The following is a 20,540-nucleotide window of genomic DNA, read 5'->3' on the forward strand; positions in this document are numbered from 1 at the left end:
CTTAGAGTTTTCCGTCTATATTCTAACGAAGTACCGCGCACAAGAAATCGCTTTGTCATCTTTAATAACAGTACCGACAAGATAAGTTACGTTTCGTTTGTTTTAAGGGCAAAATCTGCTTTAACGACAAAAACTCGGGCAGCTTCGCAATGCCTCCCCTCGATGCCGTCAACTGCGGTGCTGCATTTTGGGCTTTTATCGGAGCTAAAACTAACCTCTGGGGTTAACAGTATTGAAATAATAGTTTACCATGTTTTTTTCAGTGATCGCAGTGCGAATCTCGGACCAGTTTCGGTAAAAGCCTCATGATTTGGTACGGTCACGTGTCTAGGGATCAATATTGTAAAATAAAGAGGCAGCCAAGTGGAGGTCACCTTTGCCCGCTGAACAGGATACCAGTTTATCACTCTAATCCCTCTACCTCGTTGACTTCTATACAACTTTCCGCAAAAGCATACCAGGGCGCGTTCATTGATGTGCTTTTTTGTTATGCACGCGCACTTTTCGAGTGGCCACAATAGACCCTCTCCGATATCCAGCGTGACCACATCGATAGCTATCATCACCTTAGTGTGTATCATCTGTACAATTCAAATGGCGGCTTTTTCATGGCTGGTGAGGGAAAAATATCAAAGACAGAAACTGACGTCAAGCCTGATCATCCAGACGTTAGTTCGTTGTTTTTTTTCGACGTCACTATGACGAGACTTATAAGTTTCTATGCTCTACGCATTTGAGGCTGTCATGTAAGTCCTTAAAATGCTCGGCTTCGGCACGCCCAGACAGCTTATGACAATGAGGTGCTAGTTTTATAAAAAGGCTTGCTCAATAGACCGATCGCACCAAGCGTTCCACGCATGCGTGACGCCGCCATAACTGTAGTTCGTAGGAGGCAGACGCCAGTTCACGCCACAGCTCATGCTGCCTCGTGGTCTGCTCGCGCAGACCTCCAGAAGGGTTGTCGGGCGTGCAGGAAGACTACAGCTCCCACGATGCATATCGGCACCGGTGGCGTACTCAAACTAGCTGGTGAGATCGGTCTATTATACACGCATTTTGCAGATTGTTATTTTCTTGAGACCATCAAAATTGAAACAAATAGCAAAAAAACAAAAAAAAAAAAAAAAAAAACGGTAATTCAAAAAGCGCCGTAACTTTCGTTCGTCTTCCGTTGATAAATAAGTGGCAGATTTTATCTACCATGAGCATACAACAATTAGAACAGATATTTAAGCCGCAAGGTTGCACTGAATTTGTGCATGTTTCTATTGAAAGCGAGCGGTGGCTGGACTGTGATTCACCACGTGTGGACTGTAATGTTTGTAAATGCTGGAACGTTTTATAGACTATTCCAGAAAACGACTCGTCGCCGGTACCATTTTCAGAGTCCACCCGTATGGCGCTTGATTTGCTCACTTCCTGAAGCCACGAACACGCGCTTGCTGTGCCGTGGTGATCACATGTTTGGCTGCGGATTTGTAATCACTTGAATGGTCCATACTTTCTTTTGTACTTATACTCCGTTTCATACTTAGTATACAACGCTGTCAAAGCTACTAGGGCGAGAGCATAACTTTATCTATAGTTACGTTCGCGCGTGAACGCGTTCAAATTATATGCGATATCAAACCCCATGCTGGCCCAGCAGCTTCGAAAGCGTTGTGAACTAAGTATTAAACAAAGTATAGTGTACAATGCTGTCAAAGCTGCTGCAGCTGAGATGGGCTATGATCTTGAAGACAATTTGCACGCGTTCTCGGGCAAACGAAATCATAGTGAAGCCACGCGCTCATGCCAGTATCTTCGAGAGCATGGTGTGTCTACTAAGTACGCTGTAGTTATCAGATTTTATGTGACGCTAAGCAGGGCACAATTATCCGAAATGATGTTGCGATCTCCACATTGTTTTGTTTTTTTAGGCCCGCTTCAGACGGAGCAATTTCACCGAGCAACTTGAAGTGCCAACACCAGCAACACCGGCCGCCCGCGTTCACACGCAGCAACCGAATTGCTCCGACTTGCCATCATCATCATTAAATTTGATTCTTCTTTCACTATTGAGACGCCCAGCTACGCGCTAAAAACGCGTTCTTATATCTTTGAACGGCGTTGAGAATACTAACTAATTTTTCTGAAACTGTTTATTTCCGAAAACGATCCATTTCAAACCAGAACTAAGACTTTAGCTGTCATCATCACCACCACAGGGGTGTCACGTGAAAATATCGCGTCTCTGATTGGCTGCAGCCGCTTCAACCGTCTTCGAATTGCTCCGGGTTGCTCGCTTGTTCGAGCCGGACCATATCTCAGCAATTCGTGTCAATCTAGGGAAAGCTAGGGAACAACCCGCCAGCACCCTCAAAATTGCTGGAAAAGTTTCCTCGTCTGAAGCGGGCCTTATACATGAATAGCATTGACGTCAGTTAGTGAAATTTCTGGAAGCTCTGCTGCAGAGCGAGTACTTTTGGAGCCTGCAGTTCACACCCCAGAATTAGTTTTTATCGGCAGAAACAAGTAAGAAGGGCGACCAGCAAGGTACGATGATATCACGCCCAAGTTATGTACTGTGATTTCAAGTTAACACTCAAGTCACTGAATCGTGAGAAAGTAGCGTCAAGCTCCCCGCATGGTCGCCATTTTGGTTCATAAAATTAGCTATTTTTTAGCTCTTTATTCTTTTTAAGCCAATCTAAATTTGCTCGTGACGGTAACTTTGTAGAGACGTTTCTTATATACGTGCCGATGTCTTTCTGTCCACACACCCGCGAAGCAATCGTACATGGTCGTACTTACACCACAGGCGGTGTCGGTGCTTGGAAACATTGAAAAAAATGTTCCTTGGCTTGAAATACAAAACAAAAAAAATATATTTGTCAGAGATGCGTGGATATGTGCATAATTATTAAGTCGACCAAATATACAGTGGCCAAGCCGCTTATGTTGGCGAGGAATGCCTTAAAAAGAGTGATGCTCCATGGTGATCTTGGTTCAACTGATTTATAGAACGACCCCTCAAAGCTTCGAAAACTTGAATTGCGCGAAATGGTGATTTCTATGGCAACAAAGATCGATTAGCCAACGCCCTTTTGAGGTTTTGGTCGTTTGTATGTTAATATGTGTGTGTCCGGCTAGCAGCAGGGAACGGAACGGCGCTACTTTTCAAGTATCCAGTGAGTTTAGCTATAGCACGGACACCTCCGTCCGCCAGAGCCGCGTCCAGAAAAGGAGTTATCCATAATAACAAGACAGAAAAGTATTTACCCTCAAACTTGTTTCTATACAGTGTATTTTAGTAGAAAACAAAAAAATAATAAAACCAAGAGGACAAAACACAGACGAGCACATTCTTTCAACTCACAACGAAGTTTATTCCATGGAGTGTGATCGCCAAATCTCTCGCGTATTCTTAGGGAAGGGGGAGGGGGAGCAAACGCAAAGGGAGGAAGTCACAAAAAAAAAGGACGGGTAGGTAGGGCGGAGGGGTGCGTCGACCCGTTTGGGGCGGGCCGCTCACCAAGATCGTCTCCTCTCCCTGTAAAGATCCAGGCGCAGAAAATCCATCTCTCAACCAGAGAGGGCTAGCGAGGAGCAGAGACATTGACGTCGGAATGTTTTTATTGCAAATGACCCGACTACTTAACTCATGAATTTCGGGGGATGGCGCCCGACAACGCGCGTTTCCTTGAACCTTGGCGCACATCCTCGGCACGTTTGGAGGTGGGCTGCTATCGGGTGCACCGAATCCTCGATGACATCGGCTACCTTTCGAACGCGCTCTCTCAGGTGGTCACTTAGGCACCTGCGCGTGCGTGTGCCGGATATATTCTCCTACGCAAGAGAAAGGGATTAAATAAATTTCCTCTCTCCGGCAGGGAACGGACTGTTTTTCATGTTTCTTGGGGCAGGGGATTGTAGGCAAATGATTTATAGCCTGTCGGCGCATATGCTTGAGCTTGAATTTGCACTTGATGAGGACTCCTACGTCGAAACGTGAGGCGAGCGCCTTGTGGTGACGTGCAGTGCTGTGCGTGTGAAATTTTGATAATGTAGTGAAATCTTCCTAGTCTATAATGGCAAAACTGGAGTCGACGGCATCCGTCTGCCAGGTGCTCAGATACGTAGAAGACTATCTTGTGGAGCACCAGGAACACACCCGACCTACGAGCATTCTCAAACTTTCATGTCAATCCCCTCCGGCCTTAAGTTCAAAAGAGAGGACCCGCCAGGGGGTAACATCCAATTCCTGGACCTACACCTTGGTCTCCAAACAGTGTGGGGGGGATGTACTGGGAGTTCAAACAAAGATCAGAGAAACCAGTTCTCCCCCTCACCAGCGCCCACTCAAAACGAGTGAAGCTAGGTCTGGTTAATTCCCTCCCGAAAACTGTGCAAGCCAGGTTCTGCACTCATCTTGCCACACACATCCTTAGACTCCAGATAGATAGACTGAGGAAAGCGGGCTACCCAGAAGACAGTCTGGCAAATACTCTAAAGAGGCTTATCAATTCCTCCAACACAGCTTTCTCTGCACCTCAACCCCTTCCGGAAACAATTCCCAATCATTCAGAATTTCAGTACATCCACAGCACTGCTCATCGCCTCAAAGCGCTCGCCTCACCTTGTTACGTAGGAGTCATCTTCAAGTGTAAATTCAAACTCGAGCCAATTGTGTCTGCAGGCTAATACTCCTCCGCCAAACGACTGCCGCACGAAACATAAAAATGAGTTCGTTCCCTGCCGGAGAGAGGAAATCTATTTATCCCTTTCTCTTGCGAAGGAGAATATATCGGGCACACGGGCCAGTGCCTAAATGACCGCCTGAGAGAGCACTTCCGAGAGGTCGCCGATCCAAGAGAGGATTCGGTGTACCCGAGAGCAGCACATCGCCTCACGTACAGAGGATGTGCGCCTAGGTTCAGGAAAGCGCGTGTTCTCGGGCGCTATCCCCAAAAATTTGGAAAAAAAATAATCAAATCATGTGCAAAAAAAAAAAAAAAAAAAATTCGGCGGCATTGACTTTTTTTTTTTTTTTTTTTGCTAACCCTTTTCAATAGAGATGTGGATTTTCTGCGTCTGGAACTTCCAGGTGTGACTAGACGACATCGGTGAGCGGCCCGTCCCGAACCGGTCGACGCACCCATCCACCCTTGCTTCTTCTGACTTCCCCCCTCGGCCTCTGCCTTTTCCCCCCTTCCTTAAGAATGCACGGAGGAGCGGGCGATCGCACTCCATGGAATAAGCTTTGTTGTGAGTTAAAAGAACGTGCTCGTCTGTGTTTTCGCCTCTCTGTATTTTATTAGTTATGTCATCTAGTATACTTTACCAACACGGTCGTTAGGAATATACCGCGTATTTGTTTGGAACCTTAAAGGTGCCCTAAGGAGGTTTCAAGAGCGCATAAATATTGCGATAACTCACTCTGCTGGCTCTGAGCTTCTTAGAAATGCCTGAAACATGACGATAATCACCCGATTTCCCTATTAAAAAAGTGAAAGCCGTTTACAACTCCCTGTAACACCGAATTAGAGCGCAGCTCTTGAGGAGGAGGAGGGGAGGTACTGGGGGGGGTGAAGTGACCTGGGGGGGTCACGTGACGATGCCGATGATGTCATCAGTGACGTCACTGATGACGTCATCAGTGACGATGACGATGCGGACTCTGATGACTTCATCAGCGATGATGACGATGACGATGCGGATGTCGGTGACGTCACTGATGACGTCATCCGTGATGATGACGATGACGATGCGGATGCCGGTGACGTCATCAGTGACCTCCCCCATGACGTCATCGTCACTGATGACGTCACCGGCATCCGCATAGTCATCGTCATCAACACTGATGACGTCATCAGTGACGTCACTGATGACCTCACCGGCATCCGCATCGTCATCGTCATCATCACTGATGACGTCATCAGTGACGTCACGGATGACGTCACCGGCATCCGCATCGTCATCGTCATCACCACGGATGACGTCATATTATCATCATCGTCATCATCACTGATGACGTCACCGGCATCCGCATCGTCATCGTCATCAGTGACGATGACGATGACGATGCGGATGCCGGTGACGTCATCAGTGACAATGACGTCATCGGGGAGGTCACGTGACCCTGGGGGTGGTCACGTGAGCTCGGGGGGGGGGGGGTCACGTGACCTCGGCGGGGAGGTCACGTGACCCTGGGGGTGGTCACGTGACCTCGGGGGGGGGGGGTCACGTGACCTCTGGGGGTCACGTGACCTTGGGATGACCTTGGTTACGCCGACGCCGACGGCCACGCCGACGCCGCTCAAGCCGGGAACGGGCCCCTAAGAGCTGCGCTCTAAAAGAAATCAAAGATAGAAACGCACCGAGGTCATCTCCTGCGAAGGATGGGGCATGTTCCAAAACGAGGGAACACTGCCAGCCAATGGCGAGTGAAGGGTACTAGCCCCTCCGACTGGCGGAACCGCTGAGTGATATCTCAAATGCGCGCGGTTCGGTTCCCATACAGCCCAGACTAGAGCAATTTAGTGGCGCTAGCCCGGACTACGATTGATTCAACCCAGCGAGTGAGCGCTCGAGAGCTGACATCACTCCCTTGGAAAAAACAAGAACAAAAAACAAAAACAAAAACATAATGCTTTATTTTTGAAAAGTCTATTGCAGTATTATGTTCTGTATACGCGAAAAATTTGTTTATCGACTACACTTATTCGCATTTCTCATCTACTAAAGCATACACATGTGAAAAACAACAGCGTTTTCAATCCCAACGAAATGTCGCGGTTTTATTAGTCACATGACTTCCTGGCTGCCAGAACAATACTCCTTCCATCAGCCGAGATTGCCTCGGTGTGTTCGATCTTCGATTGCTCTTTTAGTAGAAGAATTGACCACGCATCTGTATGATTTATTGATTTCTAGGATGCTTGGCGCCCGCAGAGTTACTTATACCGCCATATTTGGGCGATCTCAGAAGCCTCCTCAGGGCACATTTAACAGATTTGTTTAAAAGAAGTAATTAAAGTAATACTAATGCGGTTTCCGCAGGTGAGTTATATAGTTCCGGATACATAACTTAGGGAGCTAATCAGAATAATCAGTCGGCTAATTACGTGAATTATGTTAAATAGCGTTTTAGTTATTACAAATGATCTGATGGTCCTATTTAGAAACGTGTTGAGCGTCATCGAAGGTCACTCAATAAGTCAATATTAGAAAGATTTGAAGCACGTGGGAAGAATGATAAAGGGCTAAAGTCAACACTCGTGCTGCAGGAGCCAGACTACCAGTGCGAGAATGCACCCGCGTGGTTTTGCTGTCTCTTATCCGCATTTTCTTGCGACAACCATGTGCCTGTTGCAGTAGAGGTAAATTTAGCGCACCACTGCACTTGTCATGCGCTCAGAGTCTGTCTAGACACGTCTGATTTAGTGGTATTTGATGAGGCTGAACGAGTTTCAAATTGATACCCCAAGTGTATTTTCACAAATTAAAAAATAATAAACAATTTTTTTTCCCTAGTTATTCGAATTTTCGTGACGATTAGTTTCCTACACTATCTCCCCCTGGCCCTATAAATCATGGGAGCAAATCGCATTTGTCTACCTTTCGTGGCTCTTGAAAACAAATCAGTTAGGCTTACAGACACCCAGTATAAGCGCGGAGGACCTATATTAATCAGGTCCGCATTCCCGATACCTCATTGTATAATTCGTTTCATCATTAAGTGCGAATGAAGCGAACGTTACGAGAACGATCATATCAGCTTGGACGGCGCTTCCACCACAAGACCTCGCGGGAGCGACAAATGTTCTTAAAATGTGAATTCTCTTCCGCTTCGCTGGCACTTAATTGTGGAACGCGGTATTGCACAATTTAGAAACTGTGAAGTAAACTGCTAATAATACAATCTAAGTGCCAGCGTCGGGTACTGAAATGAGTTGTAAACTGTGGTGTTCGACACTGAAGTTTTTATTGAAATGCGAAATGGCTTCGAATGTTATGATTACGACGGCTGTGCGCATGCTTAGTTTGTTATTAGTACTGCCTGAACGGCGAAAACACGCAGTTTGAATTATACTCTAAAATATATGGTTCAACTATATTCCCGCAAAGCACTTGGAAGAGAGCCAATCGTCGAGTCGCTTCCGCAGATTGCAGCAACTGGCTGCACAAGGTGCTGCGCGGAGATGGAGACGCACAAGACCCTTTAAAGAGTATGTTCCGTGTTTTTGGTGTTTAACTCTTTCTCCAACTCGGGCGTGTGTTTTAAATTACCATATTTTTTCCGGCCCAATGTAATACTACGCAAGGGAATTCTGGATATTAATTTTTCTCGTTTCGTCAGAGTTTTACTTGGGTAATTTGTTTGCATTCCGGTTCACAAAGCAGCTCGGTATGAAAAATAAAACTTTCCAGGCGCAAGCGTGCCTAGAACCAAAATCCAGGCTGCACTAATTTTTAGTGGTAGCTGTCAGTGCGGTTTAGGGCGAGATTTGGCGGTATCCTTACGCAAAAACTACACTCTCAAGAAAAAAGGGTGTCAAATGGTGTATTTTTACACCATTTATCCCATATAATACACCCTAGAATTTCAATTCGACGTACAGTGCCCTACAGTCGAACATTGGGCCCGAAACTTTACAAGGGGCTTGATAGCCGTGTGGTACACCATTTTAAATAGCTAAAGTACGTATCAAAGACCACATATATAAAACACTGAGCTTTTACAGTAGGGCCAAGAAAACCCGAATTATTTTTTTCGTGTTCAGTGAAACGTACATTAGCTATTTTAATAAGTTGTACCACACGGCTATCAAGCCCCTCGTAAAATTTCGGGCCGTCTGTTCGACTGTAGGGCGCTGTACGTCGAACTGAAGTATGTGGGTGCATTTTATGGGACAAAGGGTGTAAGAATACACCCTTTGACACCCTTTTTTCTTGAGAGTGTATGTCATTGCAGGAAGACAATGATATACCGTCGTGATTCCACTCTTTCCATCGCCGTCGCCCCCCGCTTTGCCCTCTACTTCGGGCATCTCCAACATGCCTCCCGCCCTCCCCTCCTCTCACACATGACCACACTATACAATATTCGCACTCCCTGCAAGAAGCGGGAATGACAAATACGTCGCGCTGAATTGGGTAGACGGAGGGCCGCAATAGCACGAGAGCAGCAGGAGGGCCCCGACTTCCACGCACGAGAGGGAGCGAGTAAGCGCCTTTCACGCATCTCCTAAGGCACAACGCGGACAACTTTTCTACTACTAGCAAGGCTCCTAAAGCAAGCATCCTAAGGCACATCTTTTAACAAAGCAACAACTGCCGCTGTCAGTCGCCGTACAGGTTGTGTGGTCGTTTCTTCCCATTATGGCGAGTTTATAAAGCGTAAGCAAACAGCATAAAAACTGAGCTTGAGATAGGTTTGCATTGCTTGTTTTATTATAGCATCGTCTTTTTCAAGGAAATCCAGATGTGTTTGGCATCTATTTTATATCGACCGAACGACACTCTTTGCAACTCGAAACTGTCCTGTCAATTTATATTTTTCCTGTTACAACGAATGAAACTATTCAGCAAAAGTAGGCCCAGAGGGAATAGAATTCGTCGACATCGAACGACAGGAGCGGGAAGACACTAGGAATGAAAATTGTAAGAGCCGTATATTCCAGTGGGACTTCATCCCTCCGCTCGACAGCGTCTGTATTCCTTCTCACCTGATGATGGACCGCCAGCGAGGCTATCAGATATATCAGCCAATTTTGTTCTAGTGGCGTTCCACGTGACCACCTCCTTCGTGAGTGTCTGTTTATTCTTTTTTGGTCAGGTGACACGGTCCCACCGCTATATTGAGTGGGACGGGTCGCAGCTCAGGCTTCAATCCGCCTTCGAAATAATGAGAAGTTAGCTCGCATTTCGTTTGTCGGTGAGGCCTTTTTTGTGTATACGAATCTCGTATTTTTGCTTTTCTCTGGAGCGTTCCTTAAAGTAAAATAAGTCTTTACAACGATGTTATTCAGCATCGGCCTCTCTGGTAGCTTGTTAAATGCACTTTGGTAGACTCGTACCACAAGGTTTTGGCTTTGGTAAAGGATGTTCAAGGACGTCTAATACGGTTGCAGTGCATGGGTGATTTACTTCCATTGTATATTCGCCGTTGTACTCATCTGTCGAAATTTACCTTCAGACGTTTCTCTATACGCTGAGAAACTGAGAGAGAGAGGGGAAGAAGAGAGCGGGCGGGTACGTCAGAACGCCGAGCTCCATTTTGAATGATTAGTCAGTAGCCCTAAAGCTTGCTCTCTTTGTCTCCACTGCACTCATCGAATACGTTCGAATCCAAGAGCCAAACACTGGACAACGGCGTTCTGCGTTATAACGCGTTCGACGAGTGCACTAGAGAAAAAGGCAACTAGCCTTATGTCTACCCATTAATCGTTCCAACTAGAGCTATACTTCGTTTCAGCTTCCGTCCGAGCGCAGCCAAAGCTACGTGTGGCCGGAGACAATCACATGCCCGCAATAGGTCACGCGATCTCGCCTGCACTTTTGTATCGCTCCGCTGCGCCGCTGGTCGTCCGCGCCGCCAGCGCTCGCCGAGTCTTTCGTCTGCTACGGGTGTATCAAGGGTATCGTCTGCTACAGGTTTAAAAAGTGCCTTTTCACGTTCTGAAATTTAGTCACAGGGGATGTCAGTACGTAGGCTGGCCACTGGCGTCTGTGACCGAGCTTTTCACCTATTCGGCATATAGTTTCGAGATGTAAGTACACATTGCAAGGTGCCCGATGACCCGGCCGCTGATGTTTCATTCTATTGTCTGGACATATCCGGGCTTGAGGCGCGGTCCTTTCCACCAGCTTCTCGGCGTTGAATGTGATCGGCAGGTGAAGGGGTGCCCTGATTTCGCCGCGTATCAGTGAATTGTAGTGGCCCGGACGCTTTTCTTGTTTACAACGCATTCGCGGTACGACGCGGCCGGAGTCTCCTGCCGAATTTGAAAGTAAACATTCCATCACGACCTCTCGCGCCTGACGCCCAAACGTGCCTTTGCGAAAGAACGTTTTGAAGCGACTCGGTGTGGAAAGCAGCGAAGCACATGATTCGACCATTACGGGAACATAATCACTCGGAGAAACCGAGTGCTGCAGCCGTGTTGCCAGCGGACGTACGTGTTTTCACCGAACCACATGCATTTAGGTTTAATAATAAAAACAAACTTCAGATATTTAATTCCTTTAGTTGCAAATCATTCTTGGCAGTACATATCTAGAATATTGTGCAATGTTTACGCACAAAACAGTTATTAAAAAAAAATTAATTTTGTGGACTACTTTGTGCTGAGTAGGAATGCTGTTCTCAGAGTTGCGAACCGTCTCTCAGCCTTTGGCTGCGCTCGGACGGAAGCTGAAACGAAGTATAGGTGTTGTGACGCCCCCCCCTCGCTCTCATTTTCACCTCTCTCTCAGTTCGTCGACGAACACGAACGTTACTTTGGGCGCCCTTTAATGCGGAGAGCAAGTCGTCTTCATCTTGCCCAGGAGTGGCAATGACGTCAGAACGACTCCGAGCTTTTATTGGCTGATTGAAATAAATGATGGATAGACCTCAATGCCCAATGCCTCGAGGTCTACCCAGATTTTGTTTCGATCAGCCAATAAGAGCTCGGCGTCAGTCTGACGTCCCCACCACTCCTGAGCAAGACGCAGACAACTTGCTGTTCGCATAAAATTATTTTATTTTTTACAGACTTGTACAGGGCTCAATAACCTTCTGGAGTAATTTCTAATAAATTAATAACTTTTTTAAAAATAATTACAAAAGAGCAACCTGATAACATTTGGAAGTAATAAATAAGTTGTAACCGTTGCTATATTTACCTTGTTACTCTCCCTTGGCTTCCGGGTTGGCGACTATAGGTACATTTCATCATATATGGAGCTACAAATTCTGCTACGCGTTCATATTATCAGCTTATCAATTTGATAAAAAAACAATGAAAAGATTGTTACGTCGTCATACTAAAAGAGATGACCAACTATTTTGACAGTTTACATGAATGGTCGTTGTTTCCAGGTGGGTCTTCGAAGTTCACGTTCTATACACAGCTTTCTAATGACAAGTTTGACAGTTAGTGCATCATGAGCCAATTTAACAACCGTTAAAACAACCCTCCCCTATCTTAAAAATAAAATTAAAAAAAAAAACTGCTCAAACTTCTCTACACTCTCGTACCCGCAAAATAACCAAAACCAGATAAGTTCAACGCTAAGGTGTTACGAAAGGTAAATCCTTAACATTTGCGAGATTAGCGTTTGACGTTCCACAATAATAAAGACGTTGATTTTTCAGTAACACAATGACTCTAATCAACAAATCCACAGTGGTAAAGGTCCCTTTTCTAACGGACCGAAAATTTGTGAATGATGCTAATCGCTTCAATGTTTGAAGCTGTCTTCAAACTCCGTTTCACATTGGTGGAAGTGATGTTAACGACATGCCGCTCCTGAAGTAAACAGAAGGGTAGCAGTTACCTTTTCAAGTAACGTTCAATTACTTTTTCGGTGATTGATTGCAATTGTAATCCTTATTTTTTGAGTAACGTGTAAAAGACTTATTAAAATATACTATGTTGTAGTTTCACGAATAAGATTAAATTTCTTACGTGATGATTAAGTCATTCAACGTATTTGGCAGGCTAATGCAAACAACTACATTAGACGAAAACAAAAAACCACCAACGTAAATAAAGGTTGCTATTTGGGTAAAATAAATCTATGTAAGGACAACAGCCCGCGAGCGCTTTGAACATGTACTAATGACACGGTAGCTTTTGTAGTTTTCTTTCAACTGTCGCAGATTTAAGAAATTAAATTCCCCCTTTTTTCTATATATCAAGTCGGGGGAAAACATGTGCAGCCTGTTTTGGGTAGTGCTGCGTCGGTGGTTATTTATTACCCTCTGTAAGCTCACCAGTCAAGCAAAATTCTGCACTATTTAACGAAGTTTATTGTGGCATGTTAATTTTCATATTTAGTGTGTAAATAGTACAGGCTAAATTGGGCAGGCCGTCCAACGGTCCGATATATCTAGTGCATGGCACTTTTTCAATACAAGTTGGCGTCACAATTTTGCGCTACATTTTTGGGGGGCCTAAGGAAGCGATAACTTTGTACATGTTCTTTGTAAAAAGTATTTAGCGCGTTCTGGGTAATACGGCCCTGGCTTCAAGTTCGACGCAATCACGATAGCAGCACCTCTGAATCTGTTTTGGTCTGGTGCCTAAAACACCTCTCCAAAGGGTATGTTTACCAGGTTCTAAATAGTGTCCCCTATACCTCCGCCTCAGGACGTTATGGAAATGTCATGTCACCCACCGCTATCCTGGCGGTGCCACAGCAGCGGAGATAAATGTTACAAAAGTCTCTTCTGCTATAGGTCGCTTTCCAGCTTGACAGTCCACGGATGTTTGAGTAGTCAGGAGTTCAAATCAAATCAAATCACCACTGATCTCTATTGCAGTAGGTTGGATCGTGGATTGAGCCTCGTCTTGCTGGGGTCAAGCGGCACGAGCTTCAGCCATCGCTTGACACCAGCTATTGCATGGAACTCTATGAGAGAAATGTGGAAAACTGCACTTTCTTACCATAGACGCTGTTTTCGGGTATAAATCTTTTATATTGTTTTTTTTAGAAGGACAGTTAATATTCTGGGCGAAAATGTCAAAAGCCTTAGAATAACAATTTGTTTTAAATAAATGTTTTGGGGTTGAGCGTCCAGGAATGCGAATTTTTGTGCATAAACTGTTTTGCTGTTCAATAAGACATTGCGTCCGCCGAGAGTTAATGTCGAGTCCTTCGTGATCTGGAAGTCATCTAACGATAAGTTAGAAGTCCTATACTGGAGACATTCTCCCGGTTTCAAGCGCTCGAAGAGAGTACTTCTGTTGCAAGATTTTACCTTGAACTGAAGTGAGAGCTTCTTTGACGAACCAAAACTGGGAGCGTGTCGTCCATTTGTTGAACGTGTCATTTATTTAGTAACTGAAGCAAGCGACGCCGGCACGGTCGGTGGTGATCCAGCAGATTTGTCTGTTATTACAGCGAAGCTGTTTTGTGCTAGAATCTGGGAAAAAAAAAAAACCGTTCATGGATGTGAAAATAAAAACAACTTCCGTTCAAACAGCGCTCCTTTGTTTCGATTGATCGTTGCAAGTATAGATAAATAAAAAGAGCGGACAACCAGCGTGAGTCAGTTTTCCTTGGCATTATTAGATAGGGAGGTTTTGATGCCTTTTTATCATCTACGGTCACCGACTTATCTCAGCTAAGAGTGCGCTGTGGCGAGGCTGAGGGAAGAACACGGTATCTAACCTTCTTTTCTTTCGCTTCCGCGATGATAATAATGATACATGGGCTCTTAATCAGCGTCACTGATAAAGAGCTCCCAAGTTGCTATAAAACCTAATATAGCCGTATTCCAACACGTATATGTATCGTATACAATGGCAAACAGCGGAACGTGTATTGACCTTACGTTTAGCGAGAACGTATCCGAAGTCAAAATACAACCAATGGCGGTTTACCATAGTGACCATTAGGCAATGATCAGTTTAGTCGCTAGGAATTAATGAAGCCAATTAAAAAACAAAGTCGTGTGCGTGTCTTCCTTGCAATCATAGGTAAATCGTATAGATAGTCTTGTTATAGTAAAGTTGTCTTAAAATACACCTTTGCTGGTCCTCCATTTTCTCGTTATGGGGATGTGCTCTACAATTTTTTTATACGCGTTCGAACTCTTGACAAATAGCGATTCGTCTCCAAATACCCAATATAATGATCGCAGACTAGCGTGTATTGCGTGGCGTCGAGCAATGGCCGTCGGTGGAGCCACCGACGCGCCCCCGATCCGGCATCCAGCGTGCTACAATAGAAATCGGTGGGCCGGTCACCTTGATGGCAGCGACACTGGCGTTCGCTCGTGCTGTTTGACTGTACTTCTAGCGCCAATGTCCAGGATCGTGATATCCGACAAGATGAAACACCAGCTCCTATGACGTCCTTCGTTGTTACTTCGGAACCACTTCTGATGTATGGGCGGGATGTGAAGCTGAACACGCCAGTCGAAAACGCGTTGTAGTTCCGGTACTTCATGCAGATGTCTTTAGTCCAAAGCCTCTTCTGATATCCAAGTAGACGAAGAGGGGCTAAAAATAAATGCGCAAAATAAAACCGTATCCGACTTGCATTAGCACGTAGGCGAACATACATGAAAACAAAAGTACGCACAGTGGTGCTGGCACGTCGGTTGATCTAATCTAGCATGCCTAATCCGATGAGTGCCGTTATTGGAGATAATCCAGGGAGTTGGACGGGACGCCGGGGAAGGGCGACAGCGCGTGGTCGTTGAACCCGGATCAATAGTAATGCATTATACGGATCCTACCTATAATCCGCGTGTTGTATAGTATCTCTGAGATGACTTTTATCGTCGGGCTACTTGAGGAAAAATATAAAGTTGACGGATAAAATTGTGAAGCGCTGAAAGTTCAAGACTAGAAACCGATGGCTTGAGGGCTTAGAAATACACTGTAAAAAAAAGGAGCAGCAACAACAAACTTCTAAGTTCACGGACTGAACTTTCCCTGAAAATGAAATTGCTCGACATTCACACTGCGAGACACATTTTCAGATAGGAGCATTGCCAAAACTTGCTTGTATCTTGAGCTCGACGCAAAAGAAAGTTCGTTTCGGAATTCCTAATAATCCCAAATATGTCTCATGGCGTAAAAACTAATTTAAATTGTTTTAAATATTTTTGTCAGATACGTGTTCTATCGAGGTACATATAATTTAAAAGTTTTTTTTTTATGAACTCTGCATGTGTACATTAAGCTCTTCGAATGTATCCATACACCAGATATTCTTGAGTGCCGCTGAAAAAAAAATAACTGGGGTTTCATAGTAGAACCATGCAAGGATTATCAGCAGTTTACTTGTTGAAGTGAATTTTTATGTGTTTTTCTCTTTATTTTTTTTTTCTCTTTATCGCATGTTTGAGGCAATTTGTAACGAAGTTGTAAGCGAAAATACCTCATTGCATACCGTTTCTTAGTGTGAAGTTGTTCTGGGAAAACAAGCGAGCGTTTGAAGAACCCCCAACAAACGATTATCAAGTTCTTGCAGATTGTAACGGTGATTATGTGGGGACTCCTGCTGCGATCGTAAGTTAATATTAACGAAACAAGTTTACACATCAAAATAGTACACACGTTTATATTATGTGTTCTAATCGTGGAGGTTAGAGAAGAAAATGTGTACAAGTTATATATATAATAGGTTACACGCATTATTAGAAGACGGTGGCGTCCCTGGCCACGCATGATCATAATGCTATCACAAAACGGCCACGACTATCGGAATATTACCAGAAATAAAACAGTAAGCGAAGCGATTGCCTTTTTGTTTTTGTAATTATGTATTTTCTTATTTCTATCCTGAAGACACGAGGGTCAATAATCTTTTGTTGTTCCTTCAAATGCTTCTTATTTTTTTAAATATGTGACCGGCGTAATATGTTCGAGAAACGAAACTTTTAAAAGCGGTACTTTATAAAAATCCAGTTTTTGTGACTATCAACGAGACTGTATATATGTTTTTTGTAAAAGTTTTATCCAGGCAGTGGTTCGAAAAATCAATTATGGACTTCGTACCTCAAAAATACTTGAACAACTATAGTAAATAAAAACCTAAAAATGCACCAAAAAGCAGTTTCTTAAGCTTTCGGTCACTATTCCACCGAAATAGCCTGGCTTAAAATATTGTAATGGGGTATTCCGTCTCTTCCTTTTTATTTAAATCGAAACACTAATTCGGAGCTCTCTTTTTTGATTTTTTTTTGTCAGTCCTAGCAGAGTTTCTTTTAGCGCCACGATGTCCTGCTCTTCACTAGATGATATAGACAGTTAAAACAGTGGAGTAAAAAAAGCAAAAAAAAAAAAAGAACAAAAATACACGAGAAGAAATTAAACATATCTGCGTAGAGGCCGGAGAGATATAAATGTATCTCCACAAGAAACGAAGCTAGGATGGCTCGGTTAATGTTTTACGCAATCGGTTTTTCTTATTTTCTCATAGATTTTGCCGGGCATTACATTACCTATAGCTGATGTGCTTCTTGCCTGGTTCAATGATTATTTCAGCTGGACGCATAAGGAAACCATCCAAATGGGCTGCAAAAGAAAGGGACTGTATAAAGTCTGCAGAGATATTAATTTATCTACACACGAAAAAATGGAGCTAGGATGGCTCGGCTGAGCTTTTTCGCAATCGGTTTCTCTTATTTTCTGCTGGATTTTGCAGGACTCTACGTGTCGTTTATTTGCTCCTTTCCTTGTTCAATGATTTTGTCAGCTTGATGCGAAATGAAACAAAACAAACGGCCCTAAAAAGGCAACGTTTTTGGACAACAACGACGTTGTCGTTGTTGTTCTTTTTTTTTCGTTTTTCTTTTGTTTTTGAGGCTTCTATAATGTTTGCTGTAAAAGAAAATCTCTTGGCAGTATAAGACAGATTGTTCTGAATTTAGTAAGAAAAGTGAGTTATAAACAAAAGTGGAACATTTTCTGACAGCTTTAAGATTTTGTTGCCTTCGCTTTCTCATTACTCTTTAGAGCTGAAGAAAATACTGCGGCGTTCATGCTCATGATTTCTTATCGTCATATTTTTATTAGGGTAGGTTAGGTTAGGTGCGCTTATACCCGGTAAAATCTGAAGCACCATTTTACCAGCGCTTGACCTGTAAGCTCTATTGTGACTGAACGAAACTAATAATTTTTTCGAGAGTAAAACACCTCTCGTCATATCAGAACTAGATTGGGTGAGACTAAACCAACAAATAGTGTGTTTATTTTGTTTTCATCGGCCAATCTAGACTAATGCCCTATACTGTTTCCAGACTCCGCCTTCTCGTTGAAACACAATGTCCCTCACATTTTAATATTTTATAAGAAAAGATTCGAATTTCCTGCGGAACCTATGCATGCAATGGTCGAAAAAATAAAAAAAGTGTGGACATGAACTGTGTCCACTGAAATGTGTACCCCTGCAATAAAAGACAAGGTCTTCACTTCGAAAATTAACGCACAATATACATCCATTTACTCATGAAAAAAAAATATGACGAAATGCTAAGATGTCCACCAATGGACTAACTAAATGTTGAAATGCAACATGGCTAGGCATGCCACTTTAACAGTGATGTGATTGGCCTAAGCCATTTTGGAGCACCTTTCGGAGCAGCCAAAGAAGTGTTTTGGAGCAGCAAACGTGGCCTTTGTAGCAACCAAAACAGTGTTTTGGAGCAGCCAGGACAATATTTCGGAGCAGCAAAAGTGGCTTGTAAGACAGATCTTTTCTTAGAAAAAAAAAAAAAAAATGGTTTTATGTGCAGTACAAACGAAGGGCACTTCGTGTTGTGTTGTGCTCTGATGTGACTTGTTGTGACGGAACTCTCTGCTTGTGGTTTTACTGCTGAGACATCCCACATTGCTGTATAGGCATTGCCGAGCAATTCCGAAAAACTGCTTGCCACCGTTTTACTGGTTCCCGACGTGCCAGGTTTTTGTCAAAAGTAAGCAAACGTGAAACAATGGATTGCAAGCGTCAGGCTGGTGCCTCTATCGTGCAGTGATGTTCGCATGCACGTGAGAACAACTTCGGCAGGCTTGCAGTTGCGCGTGCTTCGTCGCGCGAGCGGAGACAACGGCTGTTCGATCGAAACCGAAACCATGCCATTCCGCTCCGTCGTCAACTGATTCTCAACATTGTATGCAAAATGTAACTGTCGAGCATACGACAAAAAAGTCCAGCGGCGCGTGCTTGCCAGGCCGGCAAACAAGGTACAAGTTAAACACACACACACAAACGCGCACACACAAAAAAAAATTGAGCGCACTGATGCAAGACATTGCGAGCCAGGGTCAAAAAGTTCTTGGAGCGTTTTGTGCAACGACTGAACTCGAGACAAACAAGCGCGCTGTGCGGGTTCAGATCACCAAAGAAGGCAATGTACATACATTGCCTTCTTTGCTTCAGCTCACTTCTCTTCACCAACTTTCTTTCGCGGTAGATTTTTCACGTACTGGGGTCCCTCTCGAAAGAAAGCCCACCGAGAGAAACCTAAGTAATCAAAACTTCGCCAAGCAGTCATTGTGTTAAAGAGGGATTTTTATAGTAACGTACGATTTAAACAAGAAAAGGAATCTTGATGAACATGCGGCGGTACTTGTACACCAACTCAACTCTCCTACGTCACGCCGCGGTGGTGGCGCGCCGGACGCACTTCCGGTCTGGGGCGGTGGGCAGAAATCGCCGTGCCAGACATGCATTCCTGTGTTCCTTTGGAAGAAACGAGACAAAAAACCTGCCTTCTCGTCAAGATGCTGCGATGGGGGCTTTACCAATAGAGTCTGGAAAGGTTTGAAGATCAGTTTTCATGTGTTTTTGCACCCTCCGTTCGTCCGAGAACGTGGATAGTAGCCGTGAAAAGGGCAAACCAGACGCTGTCAAACTACGATTGCGTGTGCGGGCCACAATTTGTGGTCGCCAGATGTATTTGCTTTGTTCCAACATGAAGGAGAGAAAACCCCCGAGTTGTCCGGACCACCCACGGGTTCAGTGCGTCTTCAAATTCACACGGCTGCCTGATCGTTCGAACTTTCGTCTGCTCTTTCAAAGTTGTCCGCTTTTTGTCGTCTGCTCTTTCAAACTTGGCTGCTTTTTGTCGTCAGCTCGTTCAAAAGACAGCGGCCCGTAAACCAAACGTTGACCCGGCAATTGCGACAAGAACTAAGTGCAGGCCTCAAAACACTTTTGAAGGTTGGTTGGGGTAAGTCGGCTAAGGTGTAAACAGGAGATATAAGAAGATGTTGATCATTGTTACCAGTGGCCATCACCGACTTGTAATGCCCGATTCTACTTGCAGTTTTCAGTATCGATGTCCACCATCTCGGCTACGGTCCACGCTTTTGCAGTCCAAGCGACGTCGCGACTGAAAATAGCGAGCAGAATCTCATCGTGGGAGTCAGGCTTTAGCGCCCATTCTGCGGCGTCCACGTGAAATGAATCACCTCACGTCACATTATTCACGCAAAGTTTTGCCTCGATAGTTTTGCTGAAGCCGCTCAAGTAGTCAGACATTGTTAGGAGGACGTAGAATCAACAGTTCCAACGCGAAAAAGAACACGGGGACTCCCACCGACGCCGACAACAACGCAATTCAATGGTTTGTTTATGGGCGACGGAGGACTTCTTGCCCACCATCCACTGCGCATGCGCGGCGCCGGTGGCGTCCGCTAGGGGCGCTCCGGTTTGTTTGTAAACATGAGTTGGTGTATAGTTTCATTTTAGAAAGCGCCATATCTACAGAGACGTGGGGACGGCAAAACCCGACGTCGCGCGACCATGATGACTGGAATGCAGGGACCAAATGTAGTTTCCCACGGCCGTTGCTTTCAGCAGCGAGTGCTTCAGCTCACAAAGAAACTCGC

The sequence above is a fragment of the Ixodes scapularis genome, unplaced genomic scaffold (assembly GCF_016920785.2).
Source record: "Ixodes scapularis isolate PalLabHiFi unplaced genomic scaffold, ASM1692078v2 PGA_scaffold7__128_contigs__length_106722199, whole genome shotgun sequence".
NCBI classification, from domain to species: Eukaryota; Metazoa; Arthropoda; class Arachnida; order Ixodida; family Ixodidae; genus Ixodes; species Ixodes scapularis.